The sequence below is a fragment of the Xyrauchen texanus genome, chromosome 5 (genome assembly GCF_025860055.1).
Source record: "Xyrauchen texanus isolate HMW12.3.18 chromosome 5, RBS_HiC_50CHRs, whole genome shotgun sequence".
Lineage (NCBI taxonomy): Eukaryota > Metazoa > Chordata > Actinopteri > Cypriniformes > Catostomidae > Xyrauchen > Xyrauchen texanus.
In genome coordinates, this window is record NC_068280.1 from 20,001,665 (window position 1) to 20,025,282 (window position 23,618).

Consider the following 23,618-nt stretch of genomic DNA (forward strand, 5'->3'; position numbering starts at 1 on the left):
TCTCTACACCAGGTTTCAATTAAAATATCTATCAATAAAGTGTGTCACAGGCATAATATACTCGAGATACAAATCCTGGCTATGTGTCATTTTGTTCCCTACTCATAAGTCCATGTTTCAAAGTTAAAATCAACAATTTGTGAAAAATAGTCTATGTGTAATAATAGTCTACTGGTGCAATACAAACCTTAAATCCTACATTAACTAAGTTATTTTAATTATTAGTGTTTATGATGTATGAATATGTGTTTTGATACTGCGCTGTAATCTGCTTATCTGTACATGTTTTGTCAAAGAGTTAAAGTAATGGTCCAAAATGAGTGCCCGTCTATAGAGAACCTGCAGACAGGCTGAGCATTACTGTTCACCCTAATCAAATCTACTTTACAATACCTGATAATTGTGCCTGGAAGTGATGGATCTGTGTTACTAACACACCCAAACAGAAAAATGTGAATTAGATGGTTGAGCACTTTGGTCACTCACCTAAATCACATTACACCTCTGTCTAGACCCAGTGTCTCTGTCTCAAGCCATATTATCCCTAAATTTCCGAACTCACTTTCTTCCTGACAGTGAAGGGGATTAAACATGTTTTTGACCATACCGGGACAGGGTAATCAATTAGTAATAACTAGAGTAAGAGATATTTACAAGCCAGATTAGCTCTAAAACCAGAAGTTGGGTCTCCATCCCTGAAAGTAAATTATACCGAAAGGACATAAGGAATTTTTGTCAAAACTACTTGTCTAATAACTGCAAGTGTCAAAGAAACAAGTCTAGTATGTTTGACAGTGAAAAAAGTGGGGAGAAAACTGTCATGTGATGCTCTTTTGTCACATAATTAAATAGATAGACTGATGACTAATATTGTTAATTTAATGATTATTATTTAGTATTACTAATTTACATTGTCATATTTTCGAGCACAAGTTGCTTCTATTGCTACATATAGTAAATTATTCTATCAATATTGGCAGACATTTAAATACATTGAATGTTGTAACTGGAAAAAGAGGCTAGGTCTATTTTTATGGGTCAAAACACAATGCCCTCATACACAATAACATTATCCTAACTGGGGTATCCTAACTGGGGATGGATTGACCATAAGCAGCAGACTTGTGGACTGACAAAATCAAATATATGTAAGAGACCTTGAAAATACATAAACTGTATAACTTAAGTACACAAATATATAAAGAGAGATATATTTTTGGACAGGATGGTCCATTTGTCGCAGATTCCAGTGTACACAAGCAATACAGGCAAAAACATTCTATAGAACAGCATTGGGTATAGCCCACGTAGCTCTCCAACATGCATTTCACTTATCTATTGCATATTCACTGCAGTTTTATAGGATTGTGCAACTCTCAGTTTAGTGACCATCTGCCACTCTCGTTGAAAATAAATTGTGTCCTATTTAAATTTAAAATAATAATAAATAAAATAAAAAAAAAACAAGTGAAATGTTATCATCCGAGATTGGAATCCTGGGGCCTATACCATGAAGCTGGTTTAGGTGGCAAGCTAGGTAAGTTTCAGTTCAGTTTGCGTCAACCCTGGGTTTTAGGTATCATGAAGGTGGATCAGGTTTTTCCAGTGTTCATCGCCATAGTAACTGACGCTCCACTGCTAACCTGCTCCGTAGCAGGTTTTGTTCCGGGTAACAGATTGGCAACAGGCACTGAACTAATCAGCTGTGAGTCATCACTGACGCAATGAAGTCACTCCCCTGTCTCTCTTAAGGCATACTTTACAGAGAAGAATAAAATCTTAGAAATTCACAAAATCAACTCATAATGATAAATGATTTAAATGTAGATTTTTGGTCTTTTATTTTATTTAAATAGGCTGCACTTTATTTGTTTTTCATTTGCCTACTATAGCCATAGCATATATGTTATGAATCAGATGAGGGCAGACGAGGAGTGAGGATCTAAATGCAGTTCTTTAATGAAGGAACAAAAGGGTGAACAGGGTAACTCAAAATAATTGAACAACACAGGGAACAAAACATCCACGAGGGGAAAACAAAGTATAAACATGAAAAACATCCACGGAGGGCACGGGCAGGAACACAGTCAAGGACAACCATAACATACAACGACCGACAACGAATGAACAAACAACAGGGCTTAAATACACAGGGATGATAATTAAATTACAAACAGGTGAGAACAATGACACTGGCAGTGATGAGGGCAGGGAATTATGTGAAGTGTAGTTCGGGACAGGTGACGGGAGAAACACTGAGCAGACAACGGGGAATCGTGACAATATAAAATATCTATAAGCAGAATATAATATTAGTTTATATATTATAATCTATAAACAGCTAGTAAAATGGATTATAATTCCTGCCAGTAATGATCGATTTTACAATATTAAAAGATGAATCACTCAAAAAGAAAGCTACACCCTAAAGAAAGGGATGAATGACCCACCCCTTTGTTTCATGGACTAGAGACGAACATTATTTCACTTGAAAATCAATATAAGCAGTAAACAAAATACATAATATAAACAAGAAAAAAATTATTATTATTGCACACCAATTATTGCATACAGTATTCCCATTGCTCACTTTTTAACTATTCTAAAGTTGGCTACATTAATTTGTAATTATATTACATTATATTAAGCTTTAAATGTATATTAATTAAAAAGCTTTTATATTTTAAATAAAGTATTTAAGCTTTTAAAATTAATAAGCCTGTGTGTTCTTGTTGTGGACCTTTATGAATTCACTTATGCATTGATATAACAGCTGTTTTATATTTTTGTCACATTCAGAATTTCTTTCAAGCAGTTCTGTTGAGCTCTCGCATCAGCTGTTGTGTTTCTTCCTACCGTGCAAATGTCTTTAATTTCTTCATAATTGTACTGTGATCCCTAGTGCTCTGTAAATCATGTTTTTTTTATTCTTTATGAGGTCATTGCTTCTCTTGCAGTGTAAAGGTGTTTTAATTTTTTTATACTTATCCTCCTGAGATCCCTGCATGACTGCTGTGTCAATTTTCTATACCCCCTTTTTTTTAATAAATTTTAATAAACTGTACCCCTAAGAAACATGCAATATTAGACCAAATAGTTTTTTTAAATTTATGTTAACATATGTGGGCAGTGGGACTAAACTGTGAAATTTTAAATAATATCAAGCAATAAAAAGTAATATTATTTAAATCAAATTTTTATTATGTTTCCAGGAGTGTTGGTTATTTCAGTTTTTGAAACATTACAGACATTACATCAGATAAAGGCATAAATAATTCTGATTCACAGTTATGGCCAGCTTCATCCAATCACTGCCGACCATGTTAAATTAAAATTATACATTATAAATTCTGAACCTATGTACTGATTACCATAGCCCTATGTCTGCCAATCATGTTGAGTGGTCCAAACATCATCTGCTGCCTGAAAGTTTGGATTGAATGGATTTAGCTGCATAGAGAGCTATATGATGCTCTCTTGCTCCCTATTGAGTGAATGACTTATCCTCCTGTGAGCTGTCTGTCTGCATTGGTCTCAGAACAGTTTTAAATTTAATAAAAACTCCAAATAAAGCCTCTGAAAGCAAATTCCAGATTTTGGATGCTTCCTTTGATTCTCAATGTGATACTGCACAGCGAATATAGGATATTTTAACTGAAACTGAGCAAACAGTAAAATAGGTTTCAATGTAAAAACTTAATTACTGTAGTTTTCTTACCAGATGTAATTTGGTGGTGTTTCTCCCAAACACAAACTCATCTGATTGCCGCCATATTGTTTGATCACATACATCGAAAGTTTAACTATTTACTGACAGCCCAGAATCTCCCGAACTGAGATCAGTCGGTTTAAATTAAATTATGTGTTGCATTTAGCTAAGCCAAAGCATAATGCCCATGCAGGTGGACGTGGGGTCTCTGGAGGTTAAATAACAATCTCTTGTTGTGCTGTTAAGATGTATTCAAATTCTTCATACTTTTTATAATGTTCGGCCTTCAGCAGAGAGTTAATTCCCGCTGACTCTTGCGAGAAGAGAATCTCTCTCTCTCCATGTTTCATGCGATTGGCTGTTTGCTGCAAACATCACTCATTAATGTAATCGTGCACGTGAACTAATATTACACACAGGATCAAAGACTGAGTTGACAGAGCACGTTGATAAGCATCATCACGGTACCAATTAAGCCTTAGATTAAATTGGTTTTGTCTAATGTAAACCAATACTGCAACCCTGAGTTTGTTCATCTTGCTTGATGGTATCTACCTTTTTCCTGACTTCTCCATGGGTGGTGCCATTACGCTGAGAGACTTCTTCTGGGATGCTCTGCACTACTGCTTACTAGTTGTTGACATCTGCTAGACAAACTTTACTGGTGATGGTGAGCAGCGGAGGCTATGGATGAATATGTGCTGTTAGAGGGCGTTATAACAACTACAGGTTAAAAGGCTGCCAGTTCTGAAACATTTTGAATCAAAACAGATGAAATAAGCAGAGGTTGCATTTACCTAATTATCTGTAATTTGCCTATTATTTAAAACATTGATGGAAAATTCCAAATATTGTCTGTTATTTTGGCAGATGAAAATATGAAAAACTTTTTAACCAAGCTGCTAATTTCTTTTATTAATCATCTTTACAACGTTCACATTTAATATCGTGCTGTGAGTGTATGTGAATGAGGGAGAGACAGAGTTTTTCTCGGCAGAATCTGAGTGAGGCGGCAGAACTTGTTAATGCAGAAATAATGCAAAGGTATGTCACTCAAATCTGAAGATTTTTAAATGGAACCTATGGTGACAATACAGTCTCTTTTCAGGGACATGTCCTCTTTTTCTAACCTTAAAATCATTCAGTAAAGATTTCTAGATTCCTTTTCCGTGAAGTGCTCAACAAGAAACCAGACGAGATCTAGCCTGAATTTCTGTATGCTATATCTGTATGCTGCAGGTCTGGCTCCCACTCACTATCTCTCTCTCTTTCACACACACACACACACACACACACCACGCACACGCACACACATACTGGGAGAGGCAGACAGTGCTATAGCTCAGTGGAGTAACTTTACCATGTAAATGTATTTGATTGCATACTTATCTATTAAGGGATTGCCTTCGAAACCGAATGTCCACATGCAGACTTTAGTGAAAAATAGATTAACATTAAGTAAACACAGACGTTTGAACCGTTTTTGCCTATTGTTAATGATATTTCAGTGCTTGGTAATGGGAATAACTGCAAAACGGAAGTCTGTAGCCTTTGCATTGGAAGAGCGTGCTAAGCATAAATGGTAATTTCACTACCTGTGAAAAAGATGGATAGGCCTCTGGTGTCACAAATTTTATTTTGATAATCTTACTTTTCGGCTACCTACTGAAATTATTTCATGTTATATTGATGTTTTGTTTTTGTTTGTTTCTTATGCTGTAACATAAAAACAGCAATAAAACACATGCAAGTACAATGAAAATCAATAGATATATGGATTACGTAATACTGCAGTTAACAACCTTTAACATTATTAGAATAGTTTGTATTATATGCATACTGTTTGTCAGGGTTCCCCAATTTGTTTTCACCAAGGGACAAATTCTGTCAACAATAAAATGCAAGGGCCACCACCCTCTATATAATGACAAAGTGTTAGTGCTGCTGCTATTATTATTACCTATAATTATATACTAATATTATTCTAATTATTATTATTATTACTGTTGTTGTTTTGTATTGTTTTTGTTCTTAAAATAGATTTTTTTTATTGGTTATTTTTCTCAGTAGTAGCCTGTTTTATTTATTCAAACAATTCTGAACATTTTGTTTGTATACAGATACACAAAACTACACAACTTTGCCTGTTGAAAATTAAAAACAAACAAACAAACAAACAAACAAACCTTAATGAACAATCTGGATCTCCATGTCCTCCATGCAAGTCAACTGTCCCTGCTCATCTCCAAATGGGATCTAATCCCTGCACTCTCCCTAATTGCCAATTCAATTATTAAAACAATTATTATTAATATTGTTAATGTTTGTAAGGATAATATAACAAAGTATTGCAATCATTTCAATAAAATAGACTGTATTTATTTTAATTACTGTGCACCATATTTTATACTGTACTGCACGTTATTCTAAAAGTGCTCTATTCCACGTGTATTTGTATCACAGTACCTTGTGTTATATTATCCAGGCATTAAAGAGTAGTTGGCTTTAGGAGTCCATTTGGAAAATAATCATATCAAAATACATGTCAAAATATAAATAGGATGTTACAGTTTTTTACGATTGCTTACACACAAACATTTAACTTTTCCCACAATTAGCAAAACCTTACACTCAAGGAGCAAAACACAAGCCTAGATTTGCACAACTGTAAGCACATTGTCAGCTTCACACTATTTGCAAAACATTACACAGTGATTTGCAAAACACTAAACACACTTGTATACATCAGACACAGAAGTATATCATGATGTCACTTCCTTGCAATTCCAAAGCACTGACTGTCAAATTACGACACCTATGAGCCAATCTGTTAAACACAGCCATCAGGTGCTCAAACACATGATTGCTAAATTGTAGACACACCAATCAGGTTTAAGCACTATACAAATGCAGCAGGTAGGTTCACCTGCCTTCAACCAAAATGGAAGGAGTCAGAAGAAGAGTGAGGGTGAGAGGAGGAGTACACAGAGGAGGAGGAGGAGGAGGAAGAGGCAGAGGAAGAGGCAGAGGTTGAGGAAGACCTGAAGCAGGAGGAGAACATGCACAAAGAAGAAGAGGACCAAACTTATCAAATGACATTCGTGCAACACTAGTGTACCATGTTGTGAACCACGGATTGACGCTGAGGGAGGCTGGACTGAGAGTTCAGCCAAATCTTAGCAGATATACAGTGGCATCTGTCATAAGGACTTTTCGACAGGAAAACAGGTAAAAGAAGATATGTCTACAGTTACAGTAATCAGCCGCTTATTGTATGCACCATATCAGCACTTGTGATACCCCTTCCTGTGACATTGTACAGTAAATTACATTTATTATTCTCTACATAGGATTGAGGGTCGGAAACGACAAGGAGGAAGGGGGCCCATATTCACGCTAGAACAAGAGAGAGATATAATAAACATGGTTTTGGCCAATAATGCTATCAGGCTCAGAGAACTACAAGCCAACATTATCGGTGACCATGCCATTTTCAATAATGTCCATCAGGTCTCTCAGTCAACACTGGCACGCATCCTGAAAAGACATCAGGTTCAAATGAAACAACTTATCGAGTGCCTTTTGAGCGGAATTCAGAGAGGGTCAAACGGCTGCGGCATGAGAATGTGGAGGTTTGTATTGTTTACTTTAGCACTGTGATGTTGCATACTGCACACATGACTTTTTTACATTGACTGTATACTAGACCTATCCAGAACTACACAATCTTGTCTTTCACTGTATTTCAGGGAGTTTTGCAGATGGATGCTGAGGAAATCCTGCATGAATTCATATATATTGATGAGGCAGGGTTCAACCTCACAAAAGCAAGAAGGAGAGGCCGAAATATCATTGGCCACAGGGCTATAATCAATGTCCCAGGGCAACGTGGGGGTAACATCACCCTTTGCGCTGCCATTTCACAGCATGGGGTTGTCCTCCGTCATGCCAAAATGGGCCCTTACAACACACCTCACATTCTCACATTTTTGGACCGATTGCACCACATCGTCACAGCAGGTAATGAAATGCACCTGATGCAATACACGGTCATCTGGGACAATGTGTCATTCCACCGCTCTGCTTTGGTCCAGAACTGGTTTCAACACCATCCACAGTTGACAGTACTATACCTTCCACCATACTCTCCATTTCTAAACCCTATCGAAGAGTTTTTCTCTGCATGGCGGTGGAAGGTTTACGATCTCCAGCCCCAGGCTCAGGTACCCCTCATTCAGGCCATGGAGGATGCCTGTGACCAAGTCGACGCCGCAGCTGTGCAAGGATGGATTCGACCTTCAAGACGGTTCTTCCCGCGTTGTCTTGCTAATGACGATATTGCTTGTGATGTTGATGAAATTCTCTGGCCAGATCCAGCTAGGCGAAGAGATAATGTATAGTATGTTTACTGTAGTATTTTCTGTACAATACTGTCAGTTTTTTTTCAGATTATTTTTTATGGTTGTTGTTGTTTTTGTTTACTGTAATTGTAACCTGTACTGGATACAGTATTTTACGTTTGTCTGTTGTTTGCTGAGCTAACAGTGTTATGCACACTACTGTAGTAGCATGAAAACTGGGACATGTTTTGTTGTGATTCTCCATGTTGACTGATTTGGGTATATGGAGAGAAATAAATGATATTTTCCTCAGTCTGCAGCATTGGTCTTGTGTAGTGTTTGTATAGTTGCACTTTCTCTGTGTACTTCATTTACAGTACTCTAATCACTGACAATTAGACTTGCTAAAAGTGTTTTAGGTTAGCAACAGCAGTGTGTAACTGGTTCAAAAAGATTGAAGTCATATGAAATGTGTGTGTTTCGTATGGTAACAAAATATTATTTTTATGAAATCGTGTATAGTTTTGACAAGTGTTCCATTTTGCAAATGATCTGAAATGTTGTGCTACTTTGGTGTAGGGTTGTGCTAATTGTGTGTAGTGTTTTGAAAACCGGGCCCTGTTTTCAAAATTGTGCTTAAAAAATTGAAAAAAACTGTAATTTATGAAACAGCGCTCTTTACTAACCTCACTCGCATATAAAAACAAAACATATACTCCTCAGACGGCATCAACATGATGGAAAGAACATAATGAAACAGTTATATAAAATTTGGTAAATAAATGCATTAACAGCATTTAATATATAACTCTCTAGTATTGACGGCAGGGCAGGGCAGGAGATTGATATAAATGTTTTTAGAACAGCAACAGCACCGCCTACTGTACAGGGGGTGAAATTGGTTTACAGACTCTGTGTGACCATTAATCAGAAGTTCGTCTCGCATAATCGTCACAGATTTGGTTTGAACAGGCCTTTAGCGTTTGCCAAACATTTGTCTAGCGTGGGCCAGATGTGGCCTGTGGGCAACTATTAAGGAACCCTGCTGTATGTGATACATGATGGGGGATTTTTTGCTGTGGTTTGTGAGCAAGTGGAATGCATTTGAATTTGAAATGCATTATGACCATTTAATATCAGAGTGACTCAAAGTTATTTAAAAAAGCTAGAACAACTGCAAACTGTAAAACTTCAAGCAAACTGTCAAACAACTTGAAGACAGTATGGAACATTCAAATCACCTAGAGGTAGATTACAGTGCTGGCATGTTTAATGCTGCCATTGGCAAGGGGCTTTCCAGATGGGACGATTATTGATGGTCTTATTAGAAAAGGCAGAGTAGGTTGTCTTGTTGCAGCCAAATCTTTATAACTAGTGTTGACAAGATCCGCAAGCTTCATTTCAAACCAAATCAACTGCTGAATGTTTGTTGTCTCTCTTCCTCTACCTCAGCGAGGAGAGTGAGACATCAACAGAGACACATCAGAAGTGGCAGCTAGCGCCTATGTCTGTCTGTAAAAATCCGGAGTCCCTAAAGTAGGCCACTTGGAATGGAGGAAATGATACAAAAAAAGAGAACAGATGCTGAAAAATCATGAGTATCCGGGCTGCCTCTATTGCTCAGATGTTTCTTTGATGTGTCATATCTAAAGATCTAGATCTGGGGTTAACCTTATGTTTTTAACCTCTACAAGGTAAATCTGCAATGACTGAATCATTGTAGAACATGCTATTATGTGATATATTTAAAAGGTTAAATCCAAATCTAGACCCCTTCAGCATGAACACAGCTTTAAGGTATGCATGTAGTAAAGTGCCTTGAGGAGTGCAGTTCTATTTGGTGTTTTGACATTTGTCCTACAGAAATATGAAGTGAGGGTGGGACATGTTGAATGAATCCTCCCTTTAAAAAAAATATACATCAACTGTATACATTCAAATACATTGGATCATGTCAGAACTGATCTCAATGCCAGTCTGCTTTTCCACTTACTAGAGAATCGAACGATGATCTAACTGACAACATTAATACATAACCAGCCCACAAATGCACACAGCACATCACAGTCTTTGCTTACACGACAGGGAACATGGTTTTCGGAGGGAAACGCTGTGAAATTCGGTGTATTTCACCATCTCTGTGTTTGCTGCTTCGATGCCAGGTTTGTGTACATGACACATATGTCAGCAGAGAAATAAATCAGTCATATAAGTGAAAGAGAAATTTATGATATTTTGATTAAAGTTTATGAGGTCATTTTTTTATATAAAAAAAAATATGCATTGGTGAATCAATCATTATAAGACCAGAAAATAAGGTCGATTTTAATTTAATTGCAAATAAGGCCTTTTCCCAATCTATATTTTTTACAGAGAGAAGCAGATCAGTAGGATTTACATAAAAAATAAGTGGGGCCTTCTTTATATGTCACAGTCTCAGCTTTAATGGAAGCTAATTTTTGCAAGTGCGCAAATGCACCAACATTCAGGGCAACCGATACCTATAAATGGATTCCGCAGTCTGCGTATAGGGCACCAAAGCCTTCACACATTATACATTATTGAAGGACCCGGTAGCAGCCTTGGAACACTCCACCCATGTGATAATTGCCTTGCGCCGTCTGACAATTGCCTCAAGCTCACAATCACAATCACCCAAACATCTACAACAGTTTGTTCCGGTTCTCAAATCTGGTTGGACGAAAAGTGTTCCAAGAGTGCTGATAGCTCACATCTTCAGCAATGGGACGCTTTACTGTTTGTATCACTCTGCTTGTGTTTGTGGCGTTCCAAATGTGTATGAGCAGTGCATATGTGTAAGAGCTGCTAAATGTGTGAATTTTCATTCATCCGTGTGACTTTAAAGATTTGAGCCAGCAGGTGATGACAAAACACCGTCCTGTGTGTGCTATGAGCGATTTGAGCTGAGGTTGACAAATTGTTTTGTCATTATTTAGCAAATTTTCTTTGAAGTAATTTAAAATAGTGGCACTCCATGATCACTCCAGCATTACTGCCAATCATAGCTGAAAGTTCCGACAGACGGAATAATCAAACAAGCGCAAGGTGCCTACCTGATAAGTTTCCGAGTTGGGAGAAGACAAGAAATTTCAACCTGGCTTTCAACTTTCCATGTTGGTGACAATATAATGGGGCTTTTCCACTGCACGGTACAACTCGACTAAACTCGACTCGCTTTTTTGGGGTTTTCCATTGCGGATAGTACCTGGTACCTGATACTTTTTTTAGTACCACCTCGGTCAAGGTTCCAAGCGAGCCGAGCTGATACTAAATGTGATGTCAAAATCCTGCAGATAACTGAAAGGTCAGGGAGAATCGTCACTACCAGCGTCACTGGATTTCCGACACGCGACATCAACCCGCTAGTTTTAAAGTTAGCAACAGCATTAACAGTATCATTTGTTCACGCAATTTTCGAATTGTGATAAAGAAATGGCTGTGCGCAAAACCACGACATGATCAATAAACAAGGTGCAGATGGTTCACTCGTTAGCGATGAGCGAAACAATAAAGTCTCTCAGGAAGTGTATCAGCTGTTGGCAGCACACGGCTACCACCAGACCTACTATCAGTGTAGGTAAAAGTAAAAAAAAAACTTAAAAGTGACTACAGAACTACCAAGGAAAAGTGGAAGTGGTTTGACCAAATGGACGCTATCTAAACCGGCGAGCAATGGGAGGGAGAGTAACCTGGACTGGCGTTGAGCCACGATGGAGGATGGTATGTTTTGTTATGTTAACTGTATACTCTTCTTGAAAGCTTCACTTTATTTAGTTGACCAGCTACTGGAAGCTTGCTTCTAAAACAACCAGGCCAATTTAACAGTTACACTTGTGTAAAATCACCATGCGACAACTGCTTTATGCAGCACAATGAGCTAGTAGCTAACAGCTAGCGGTCGTGTTATTGTTTTGGTCAGTTTGTGTCGTGTTTAAGATGATGCCACGGCAGTAGAGGTGGCACAACTATGACGCCTATAAGCCTATAATCCCACCCACATTGAGGTGGCACTAAACTGCAATGGAAATCCAAGCTCAAAAAAGTAAAGCGAGTAGAGTTGAGGCGAGTCGAACCGTAACATGCAGTGGAAATGTGCCTTAATTGTTCCACAAGAAATATACAAAAATAAAACTGGCATCCTACATATTTTCTCTCCAACAACAAAACACTAGAAACGTGAGTGAAATATACAGTACATATTGTATAATTGTAACAGCACGTATGGCAGCATAACTTCATGATCGGAGCGGATTTCTATCACACTACAGATACAGAGTAATAAGAGTTAAACTAACAGCTGCAGCATTACTGTTCATCACTGCAAGATAATCACACACTCAGTCTCTCCCCTCACCTCTCTCTCTCTCATACACACACACACACGTCCTTGTTTCTCTAATAACTTGCCCAAGCTGTTGTTACTTTTTATTCATTTATATTTATTTATTTATTTTATTATTATCTTCTAGCGAACATGAAGAAGGTAGACCATGTGACTCAACCGGACCATTTGGTTGCTTTGGAACCCTGACTGAAGTCACTCAGCACACCCTGGATTCGAAGTTGCGATTCCAGAGGTGGTAGTCAGCATCTTTGCTTGTTGAGCTACCCATGCAGGCCCCCAAACTCTCATTACTAGTTCAAAAGTGTGGTTTTCAAATTAATAACAGAGGCCTGGGTGCATCTTTCGATCTAGCAAATGGCAGATCCTGTGGAGTAAGAGAGAAGTTCCACACACAAGAGCACTTTTTGGGACAATCCATATTTTCTCCCTGATATTTATTGACTTGTTTTTGTAGAACTCTCAATCGTGAGAGTGTGATATTGCATGCTGAATCACAACTGTGCTGATAGTTGGACATACAGCACTCTCTCTCATGTGATATTGTTTTAATATAGAGTTTATATACACCAATCAGCCACAACATTAAAACCTCCTGCCTAATATTGTGTAGGCCCCCTCGTGCCGCCAAAACAGCACCAACCCACACCCTATAGTGGTTATCTGATTTGCCGTAGACTTTTTCAGTTCGAACCAGCCTTGCCATTCACTGTTGACCTCTCTCATCAACAAGTCATTTCTGTCCACAGAGCTGCCACACACTGGATGTTTTTTGTTTTTGGCACCATTCTGAGTAAATTCTAGAGACTGTTGTGTGTGAAAATCCCAGATCAGCAGTTACAGAAATACTCAAACCAGCCTGTCTGGCACCAACAGTCATCCATGCAATTATCTAATCAGCCATAAAACCATGCAGATACAGGTCATGTTCACATAAACCATCAGAATGGGGAGAAAATGTGATCTCAGTGATTTCGACCGTGGTATGATTGTTGGTGCCAGACGGGCTGGTTTAAATATTTCTGTAACTGCTGATCTCCTGGGATTTTCACACATAGTAGTCTCTAGATTTTAATCAGAATGGTGCCAAAAACAGTTATGTGGATGGAAACACCTTGTTGGTTAGAGTGGATAACAGAGAATGGCCAGACTGGTTTGAACAGACAAAGTCTACGGTAGTTCAGATAACCGCTCTGTACAATTGTGGTGAGAAGAATATAATCTCAGAATGCTATATATATATATATATATATATATAGAGAGAGAGAGAGAGAGAGAGAGAGATAGCTATAGATATATACAGTATATACAGGGTTGGGGAGTAACGGAAAACATGTAACGGGATTACGTATTTAAAATACAAAATATAAGTAACTGTATTCCACTACAGTTACAAATTAAATCATTGGTAATTAGAATACATTTACTTTAAAAAAGTATTTTGATTACTGAAGAGATTACTTTACATTTTATTGTAATTTCTTTCATTTAATATATGGTCCATTAAGACGGAAAATATTTATACATATAAATGATAGGACCCAAAGTGCCTTTGATCAGCGGAGAAACTATTTCTTATGATGTGTTATATTCATACGAGCAGACAGAAAATATGTTTGAAGTAAGTTTGGAGCAGAAGAAATAGAAATAAACCTTGTGTAAATTGTGACCAGGCAAAATCATTTTTCTTTTATTAAGAAAATTCACGTTGGATCAGAATTTTATTTTTCTATTAAGACCTTTGATATTAGGGCAAAAATGTTATTCTTGATAACAATTTTTGTATTGTTTTCCTGTAAAAATATACAAAAAATCCTTAAAATAAGATCAATTTGGATTTTTCAGAGAATGCCTTTTTAACATGTGTATTTTGTCTTACTGTACTGGCAGAGTTTTTATAGTCAAAACAAGTGAAAAAATCTACTAGTGTTGAAGTAGTAATCCAAATTATTAAGAATATGTTACAGACCTTGAGTAATCTAACGGAATACGTTACAAATTACATTTTACAGCATGTATTCTGTAATCTTTAGTGGAATACATTTCAAAAGTAACCCTCCCAACCCTGTATATATATATATATATATATATATATATATATATATATATATATATATATATACACTCAATAAATTCGACAGTTTATCTACTTGGCAACATAGCTTTTTTTATAGCTAGCTAGCTTTTTCATATAAAAAACACATACATTTCTATATCAAAAGCATTCCACTAGCTGATGAATAATTTATCAGGCTATATAAACTAAAGCTATTTCTGCCACTAATAGTTTGTGAGAGTGTATGTGTATTTCTGTATTTGCTCACTTTATGTTGAACAATAAATATATACTGTGGAATTTTATAGACACAGCATATGCTATATTGATATTTAAATGTGTTTCATCAAATGGAAATTTACAGGAAAAAACAGCAATATCAAACACAGAGTGAACAATGTTAGCAGAAATGTCATTACTGTTGTGAGTCTCAGCTGGATGGCTTTCATGTTGATAGAGACGATGGCTTCCTCAGCCTACTGTGGCACAGATGAGAAAAACATTCTGTGATATGAATAGATTGGAAAACTTGTCAATTTCTGCTTTGGTAGTAAAGCCGTACCATTGATTAGCCATTGATCTTCTTTCAAGGGGAAATTAATCCAGATAGCATGGTTTAGCTACTGCCATTTTTCCTTTAATAATCAGGCAACTAATTAAATATATACAGTATACTAGCCAGTATTGACAAGACTAAAAAAATTCAGCCATTTCAATACTTGACATACATTTTTGGTTAATAAGCTTAGATGTTCAATAGATTCTGACAACATATTTGACATTTTCAGTCTTGGTACTCCATACAATAATTATATAAACACAAATCCAACCACTGAACTAGCCATGATTATTAGTTCCTTTAGTTTGGGAGCTGTGAAGGCTTGTGACAAGTCATAAATGAAAAATGTCAGTAGTTTCAGAAATTAAAGATGAAGTGTTTAATTTCTCCAACAATAGTGGCACCAAACGGAATTGCAAAAATAATAACTATTTTTAGACTTTCCCTAACACATTGAACTCACACCATTGGTTAAGACAGTGTCCCTACATTGGGCTGGTCATTATTCTCAAATAAACTGATCAAAGATTTCAGCCACAGTATTTACGTACACACTTCTAAGGCAACAGAATCTTACTGTTGTCTGGGCATTTTCAGCTGGGAAAGGAGCAAGTATTTTACTATCTAAAAGATAAGACATCACCTGTATGTATTTAAAAATATATCAATTACTGTATATTAAGTGTATGGAAAAATTTGAGAACAAAGATGTTAAATAATTGCCATTAAGCTGTATTTATTCAATGCTACGGACTGTACAATTTTTGAAACATTTTCTTTGAATACCTGGTGTGAGAAATATAGATTTGCTCTCAGTTTCTGGCATACTTTTTCATTTTGGGCCTCCATTGGCACTACATTTACATGTATGCATTTGGCAGACGCTTTTATCCAAAGCAACTTACAGTGCATTTAGTACAGGGACAATCCCCCCGTAGCAACCTGGAGTTAAGTGACTTGCTCAAGGACACAATGGTGGTGGCCGTGAGGCTCGAACCAGCAACCTTCTGATTAACAGATATGTGCTTTAGCCCACTACACAACCATCACTCCACTAGTCTTTACTGACATGTAGCAAGGATTTCTTAAGCTCGTCCTTTAGTACACACTGGTATAAACGTGTATTCTGATAGCACTGGTATTCTGAGATCGCTGTTTATGCACACAGATAAAGATGTCTGTTATCCTTGACTCATGGTATAAATATGTTTGATTGTCAATAAACTTTTGAAGATGCTTTGATATAAATTTTGTGTCTCTTCCCATGCAAGCACAACTGAGATTTTTGGGGGCAAAAACTATGAACTACATAGATTATAGGATAAATAATCTAACAACTTTAGTGACCAGTACTGGTATTCCTCCAGACAGGTCGGAGAAACATATTTTTGTTTTCACTCTTGTCTGCAGAGAAATACATTATTTTCACCCAAAAGATTTGTAACTTATTTCAGTATATATGTTATTATAACAGATCGGATCTTCCGTTGGGAAATGGGAGCCTCACAACCTATAGACGTGGGAAGAGGAATAGATGAAATCATTTTCTGAAACTTTTCAGTAGGATCCTTCACTCACTAATTCATTTTTAACCCCCTTATACCAAAAAGAGTGGTCAGAGCAAAAGTAAAGCCTAAACATATTTTTGCAGAATATTTGGTCATAAAATTGATTGCGTTTATTGCATCACTGATGAGGAAACATCTTTGTTGAGTTGTGAGAATGGGGAACAAGATAAGTCACCCAATGCCGGGGGAAACACCCAGAGACTGGATGTTCAGAAATTATAAAGGCTTTAACACAGAACCGTTTTTGAGTAATCTTGCAGGATGGTTAGAGGGTAAAACTCAAATAGATCCTTATCCAAGGGAAGGTTCATTTAAAACCTCAGACATGGCTAGCATGAAATCTATGGTCATGGGAGGCTGGGGAGACCCAGTATGGGATTATAATTACATGAAAACTTAATTTTCTACATGGAAAGACATGAATCCATTTTGGGAGAAGGGCCCAGAGAAAAAAAAGGACAGTAGTCTGAATCAACCTCTGGGTCATGTGCCCAGCACGCTTCTGCTGCGCAAGTTGCTCTAGGTCTAACCTCTCCGGCGAGTGCCCCTCCTTGTTTAAGTGCTTTGCTCAAAGGTATATCAAACTTGAAACCTGACATTTTTGCATTAAAGGACATTGAGCTCTGGACTCTTCCAGAGGCAAATCAAGGTGTGCAATGATTATGTGTTCACTTATTACATTTGTATAACTTTACAGTAGTCTAAACAATTTCAGAGTTTTTTGAGCATAAGCATCATAATTGCATTTTATATTTCATGGAAAGATAAGACATGTAGATTTGTTTTTATGGTATTAAGTCCAAATATCAGCCATAATACATTAATAGAACCAACAGCATGCACTGCTTTACTAATCTCTGGCATTTAGCCAAACCGTCTAAACAGATTCCTTTAAATCTTGGCTCAGGGACATATTAATTGTTTTGTAAAAGTAAAAGAGGTTTGTATGTGAGTGTGACAAGAAGGCTGAGATCCATGAAAACTCATGTCCTCTTTTTTCCTCAGAGCTGAGGGATGAAGAAGAGAAAGGTGACATTTGGAATTTGAATGTCACAACCGGAGAAAAATGGCCCTTTGTCAAATGCTTGAGATAAATTGATCTGATAAGGACAGCGCTGTATGCATTAGTGGTCTTTAGCCAGGCATTTAGTGTGTCTGAAACGATGTGGAGGAGCAGGAGGTTATTTTGCATTTACAAAATTGACAGAAGGTGCTAGGGTTAAGGCTAAGATCACTTTGCACAGAAAAGGCCTGGAAATGTCAAAGTGCAATTTACAAATTGATTCCAGCAACAATAGAAAGTCAATGGAGAGGAGCAAGCAGGTTGGCATGTCTAAATGCACAAAAGGAGCTCGTCTTTTTAATGACTTAATTACAGTATAATAAATCTTACATTTTTATTCAGCTTTAGTGAATATAATCTTTGCAATAACTGTGCAAGAGTGCTGGATGGAGTGTGTCCTACGTTTCAATGATGTGTAGGTGAATTGATCAGACTTGTATAAAACCAAAGCAAAAATTACTAAATTAATACTAAATTAATTGACACTGACTTTTCCATGACCTTGATCTGATGTACAGAAAAAGAGAGATATAGGCAGACACATATACACACACATACTGTAAATACACTCAGCTGGCAGTACAAAGCTCATCCAACTTTTTACTTTTCTTTGAAAAGCCACTGAATTGTTGAAGGTAAAAATTGATAAACCTCAGAGGTTCGGCTCCACTGTGTCTATAAAATCAATAAGAGCATGATAGCAGTACAGCACACATTTACTGTTTACATAGTACTTTCATGACAGACACCCGTGAAGCATCAGAGCCACGGTTACATACTTTAAACAGCAAAGCTCCCTTGACAAAGGAGTGACAATGTCTAAACACTTAAGTCATATTTCATTAAAGTGCTGGAAAATGTGAAGTTTTGTAGAAAAAACTCTGGTCAAGAAGAGCCACTTGAGAAAGGAAGACACACACATACACACAGAAACACACACATGGTGTTAGGCAGAATGTTAGGGACTGACAGCCTCTGTCCCCATTCACTTTTAAGGTATGGGAAAAAAAAGAGTGGCATAAACAGTCTGCATAAACAAAATTTCACTTATTGTGTTCCACGGAAGAAAGAAAGACATACAGGTTTGAAACATCATTAGGGTGAGTAAATGATGACATAATTGTAATTTTGGGATGAATTAAACATTAAATCCATTTTCCTTGTGGAGCCTGGCCCCCACAACATAAGTGGTTTCAGGTTTTTTATCCTTGTGGGACATTTGGGCCTCACAATCACACCTATTTCACATCACAAATGTGAGCAAGGTGTGAGCAGTTTGAAATTGTTTTGGCATCCATTATAACAAGTTAGAGCATTCACATCAAAAGTGCCAGAGTGTAGCGTGAGCTGCAGTCCAGCGGGTGTTTCAGCGTTGGCTCCATTTTAGCTGCAATGCTCATGATGAATTAAAGTGACAGTGCACTGTTACATGAATGTAATTTGACACAAAAAAGTAAAAAATAAAATAAACATATAGTTGTAGTCTAGTGTGTGTTTAATATGAATTAGAGCCAATCTGATTAACATGTATACATGCTGGATAAGGCTAAGCTACTGTGGTAAATCGGACTGCTACAATTTCAGTTGAATTAACATGTTTAATTAACATGACATTTTAAGAAAATTTATATTTGTTTTAGTCCAATTGAAATCAAACTTTTAAAGTACACTTGCTTTACTGAATGTAGGCAAAACATTATCCACACTGAAAGATCTGTAAAGGTAGTTGATATGAAATAATTTTGGAACACTCCATCTGAAATTATTGTAACAGTATTTTTCAAATTCTTTAAAAAAAAATTTGCATGCCTATTTTAATGACAAGAGAGACTACATGTAATAATTTGTACTTTAAGAAATGTGTTTGCCACAGCAGAACAATTTAAAATGACTTAATGAAGGCAAAAATGTGATGAAAAATTAAATAAATGTCATGCAGTCACAGCACCTACAGTAAAAAATAAACATTTTGCTAACACTTTACAATAAGATTGTTTTTGTTAACATTATATATTGCATTGGGTATCATGAACAAACAATGAACAATATGTTTTTTAGAGCATTTATTAATATTTTTTTAATGATAGTTAATATTAATACAATTGTTTATTGTTAGTTTATTTATGTTAGTTCATAGTGCTTTAATTAATGTTAACATTTCCAACGTTTGATTTTAAAAATGAACCTCATTATTATATGTTGAAAGTAACATTAACTAAGCTTTATAAGTATTGTTTATTGTTAGTTCATGTTAACTAATGTTGTTAACTAATATTAACAAATGGAACCTTATTTTAAAGTGTTACTCACTTTTCTGTTGCATTCATATAAATTTGAAATTAAGAGCTAAACTCTCTCTCTCTCACTCTCTCTCAAAGACATGCTATGCGTCAACTAACTATAAATATAAATAGCTTCTTTTTCTTGTGTCATATAGTGGTTCATTCGTTTCTTTTACTCTTTACCCTCCCAACAGTCTAAGCTCTCAGCTGTTAGGTGACGTTGACCTGAAGTGTTTGTTCCATGTGTTAGGCTGGTAAATCACACTACTTCTGTTGTTTATGCATTTACAAAATTGACAAATTTAATATTCAGCCTACACTGAGAAATGTTAACATGTGCTTCATGTGGTAATGTCTTCATTATGTACATACATGTTGTTGCATTGCAGTTACATTTAAAGTACTTGCATTTAATTACATTTGTAGTTACACTGTTAATTTTACCCCTAACCCTAATCCAACCCTTACCCCAAAACATAACTCTAACACCTTATCCTAACCCTAACTCTACACTAAAGCTACCCGTACATCAACATCAGTAGCAGTAAATGTGTGAATTTTGCAGAACAAAATGTAGTTACACAGTAAATATATTGTCTTGTTTGTATTTAATGTTAGTGCATAGTAGTTAATGTCATCTAATATTAAGTGTGACCAACATCACTTAATCAATTTGAATACATTGCTACCTTTAGGTCAGGTAGAAAAAGCTTAAAGTAACAATTGCAACTTTTTACAGCGTAGACCTGTATGTCATATTAACATTTATGCATATCGTTTGACATCTGCAGTTAATGGTGATATTAATAACAATTTCAAAGCGTTCACAGAACCACTGATTGAAGTCATGTGTAAAATCTGTGTCCTGAAACAACCACAGTTGTGAAACATTGGTCTAAACCAAAAGAAGCATACTCATTTTAGACTTTACTTTCTCTGAATGGATTAGCCAAATTTACCCACTCTCACTCTGACCAGTGACAGGCAGTCAGATAAAGCACCAACCTATATTCGAAGACGAGGAGCTAAAAAGCCCTTGTAGAACACTTACGAGTTCCACTCAAATCTGATTAGAGGAGGGCTGGAGAACTCTGCTATCTAACACAGATCTAATACCCATATTGAAGTTTATTTTGGTCCTGAGATAAGATGATTTGCAAGGGAAGCCAGTCAATCCTCAGCGCAAAAAGTTTATTTTAGCCAGACCTGTTAAAGACTGGCATTTTAATGGTGTGTGATTTTAATGAGCAAGTCAGAGATTCATAATGGTACAAGGAGGTGAGAAGACAGATTGCATGGTGATCCCATTGAAAATACAGTTCTCTTTTAAATGGAATTCTGTGGGACTTTCAAATGTTCTACAATAAATGCGCTGCAAAATGTCCTTCCCTATTAAAGGTGCAGTATGTAAGGTTCAGAAACCCTTGTTATTAATGACACCTGTGGCCATTAAGTGAACTGCAGCCAGCTACCTGTTGCTCGTGCGAGCATCGACCAAAACAATGACTTAACTTACAATGAGACTGAACGTGATTCAACGACATCATGATGACAGATGAGGTAGCATAATTAAAATTACACAGTTATGATTGTTTTACTACAAACTTTGAGACTGCATATTATATTTGACTCTCCAGTGCTGGAAGTGTGGGTATAGGTCTGACTATGCAAGTCTGTAGTTTGAAGTAATCACATTTCTTTGCATGATTCTTCGACTGCATTTATATGATAGCCTATGTTTGCGTTAGCTAGCTAGCCAGATTTATCAATAGCTGTTAGCTAAATTTAGTGGATGATGACAGTAGCTCTTGATAAAATAGACTGTACATTATAAATTAGTTGACACAATTCAGTATTGATGTGATTACATCAAAACTGTCATTTTGATATATAGATGCGCTATTGTTTTATAATAATAGAATGTATATATATATATATATATATATATATATATATATATATATATATATATATATTTGTATAACCAAGTTATGTTACACTAATGCATTATCTTGAACATTGTCTAGCATACATTTCATGTGTTATTGTAGTTTAACTTGTTGAATAATTACAAATTATCGTTGACATTAACCTGACATTTAGTATAAAGAGACGATTGTTGAAATTGTTTGAAAGATATGAAGCAAGGTAGCTTGCAATTCGTCAACTTTAGCAGGCAAGATTAAGTTAGCTAAAATTACATAGATCAATCCTTATGAATAGGGCTGGGTATCGTTCAAAAAAATTAGATATCGATACCGATACTGATATCTTGACTTCGATACCGGTTCCTAAACAATACTTTTTTCGATACCAATTTAATGAAATCCATTTTAACAAGATTACAAACAATACACGTTACCTCAAAAAAACGTTGGTTTTATTTTTTCAGTTTGTTTAATTTTTCAAAAGACTCAAAGACTCCTTAGCCACTGCAGCTCCAACAAAGGAACAAAAAAGCACAAAGGAACAAAATGTAACCAACACCATAAATCAGTGCAAATAGAATTAATAAAGTTCAAATTGTATAACATTAACGTAAAGAGGAAAATAAACAAGAAAGCAAAACTGTTAATTCAGCCAACCCTAAGAATAAGCACGGTTAAACAAGATAACTAGTTTAATGTGAGATAAACTTGATCAGTTACTGTCAACACTATAGCATTGTTAACATCGATTTAGTAGCTATCTATAGCCACATCCAAACAATATCTAACGTTACGTAGGTCCCATAGGTCCCAGTTTATAGGACTATGTCACCGTGCACAGCAACGTTAATTTAGTACACAAGCATGTACCACTACAAGTTAGCCGATTTTGTTTGTTGGTTTGTTTGCTAAACGTTAACCTACCTGTAGGAGGCCGAGTCATAGCGGCGCTGCATTCATCAGTAGTTTCGGAGGTGGACTCGTGTGGTGGGCATGTTCAAGGAAGCTCTGTGGCAGGAGGACGCGGAGAGGATGACTGCACCGGCTCGGCCTTCTTGCAGTCGAAGACGGAGCAACTTTCTGCTCTTAAGTTTATTTCATGCACTGTCAAGTGCTTCATCAGATTTGTCATGTTGCTGGTCTTGGCAGCAATTATCTTGTCACAAATATTGCATTGCGCACTGTTGGCATCAAGCCTGGTGAAATGTAGACACACTTTTGATCTTTTCCACATCTTTTACATCTATGGGGGTTGAGACGCATACACACTACAGCCTCACTCTGGGCACAACCGGCGTAAACTAGTATTTTTCTTGATGCCTAACCACAGCCAATCACCGGCACCTTTAGATTTGGGCACATCTAGCATGCTATATGCTTATTACTGGCATCGATGAGATTAACCCCTTAGGTATCGAAATTTGGTACAGAATGATGAGAAATTTTTTGATACTCGAATGCTTAGAGGCAATTCAGTCAGTGCCTAAAATGTATCGAACTCGATACCCAGCCCTACTTATGACACATTATTTCACATAATGTTTACTCTAGTTTTCGCTTGACCGTGATCACGTTTTCCACTTAGCCAGACGGGATTCAGCAGATATATATATATTTTTTTTTTTTGGCTTACTCAGAGTTTGTGTTGTGCTGGGAGCTGGACGTTTGCTGGATTCCATCTCTAAAATAATGTTACCTAGTTTTGCAATTTGTTGTTGCTGTTGAATAGTGAAAGAGAAGCTACTGTCTG

The 23,618-nt window shown here is 36.5% G+C and overlaps 1 protein-coding gene across 2 annotated transcripts in view; it reads right to left on the bottom strand.

The window, feature by feature from the left end:
* The window catches only part of LOC127643722 (ephrin type-A receptor 6-like), a 284,814-nt gene that overhangs the window by 258,867 nt on the left and 2,329 nt on the right, over positions 1-23,618 (bottom strand). The window lies entirely within an intron of this gene.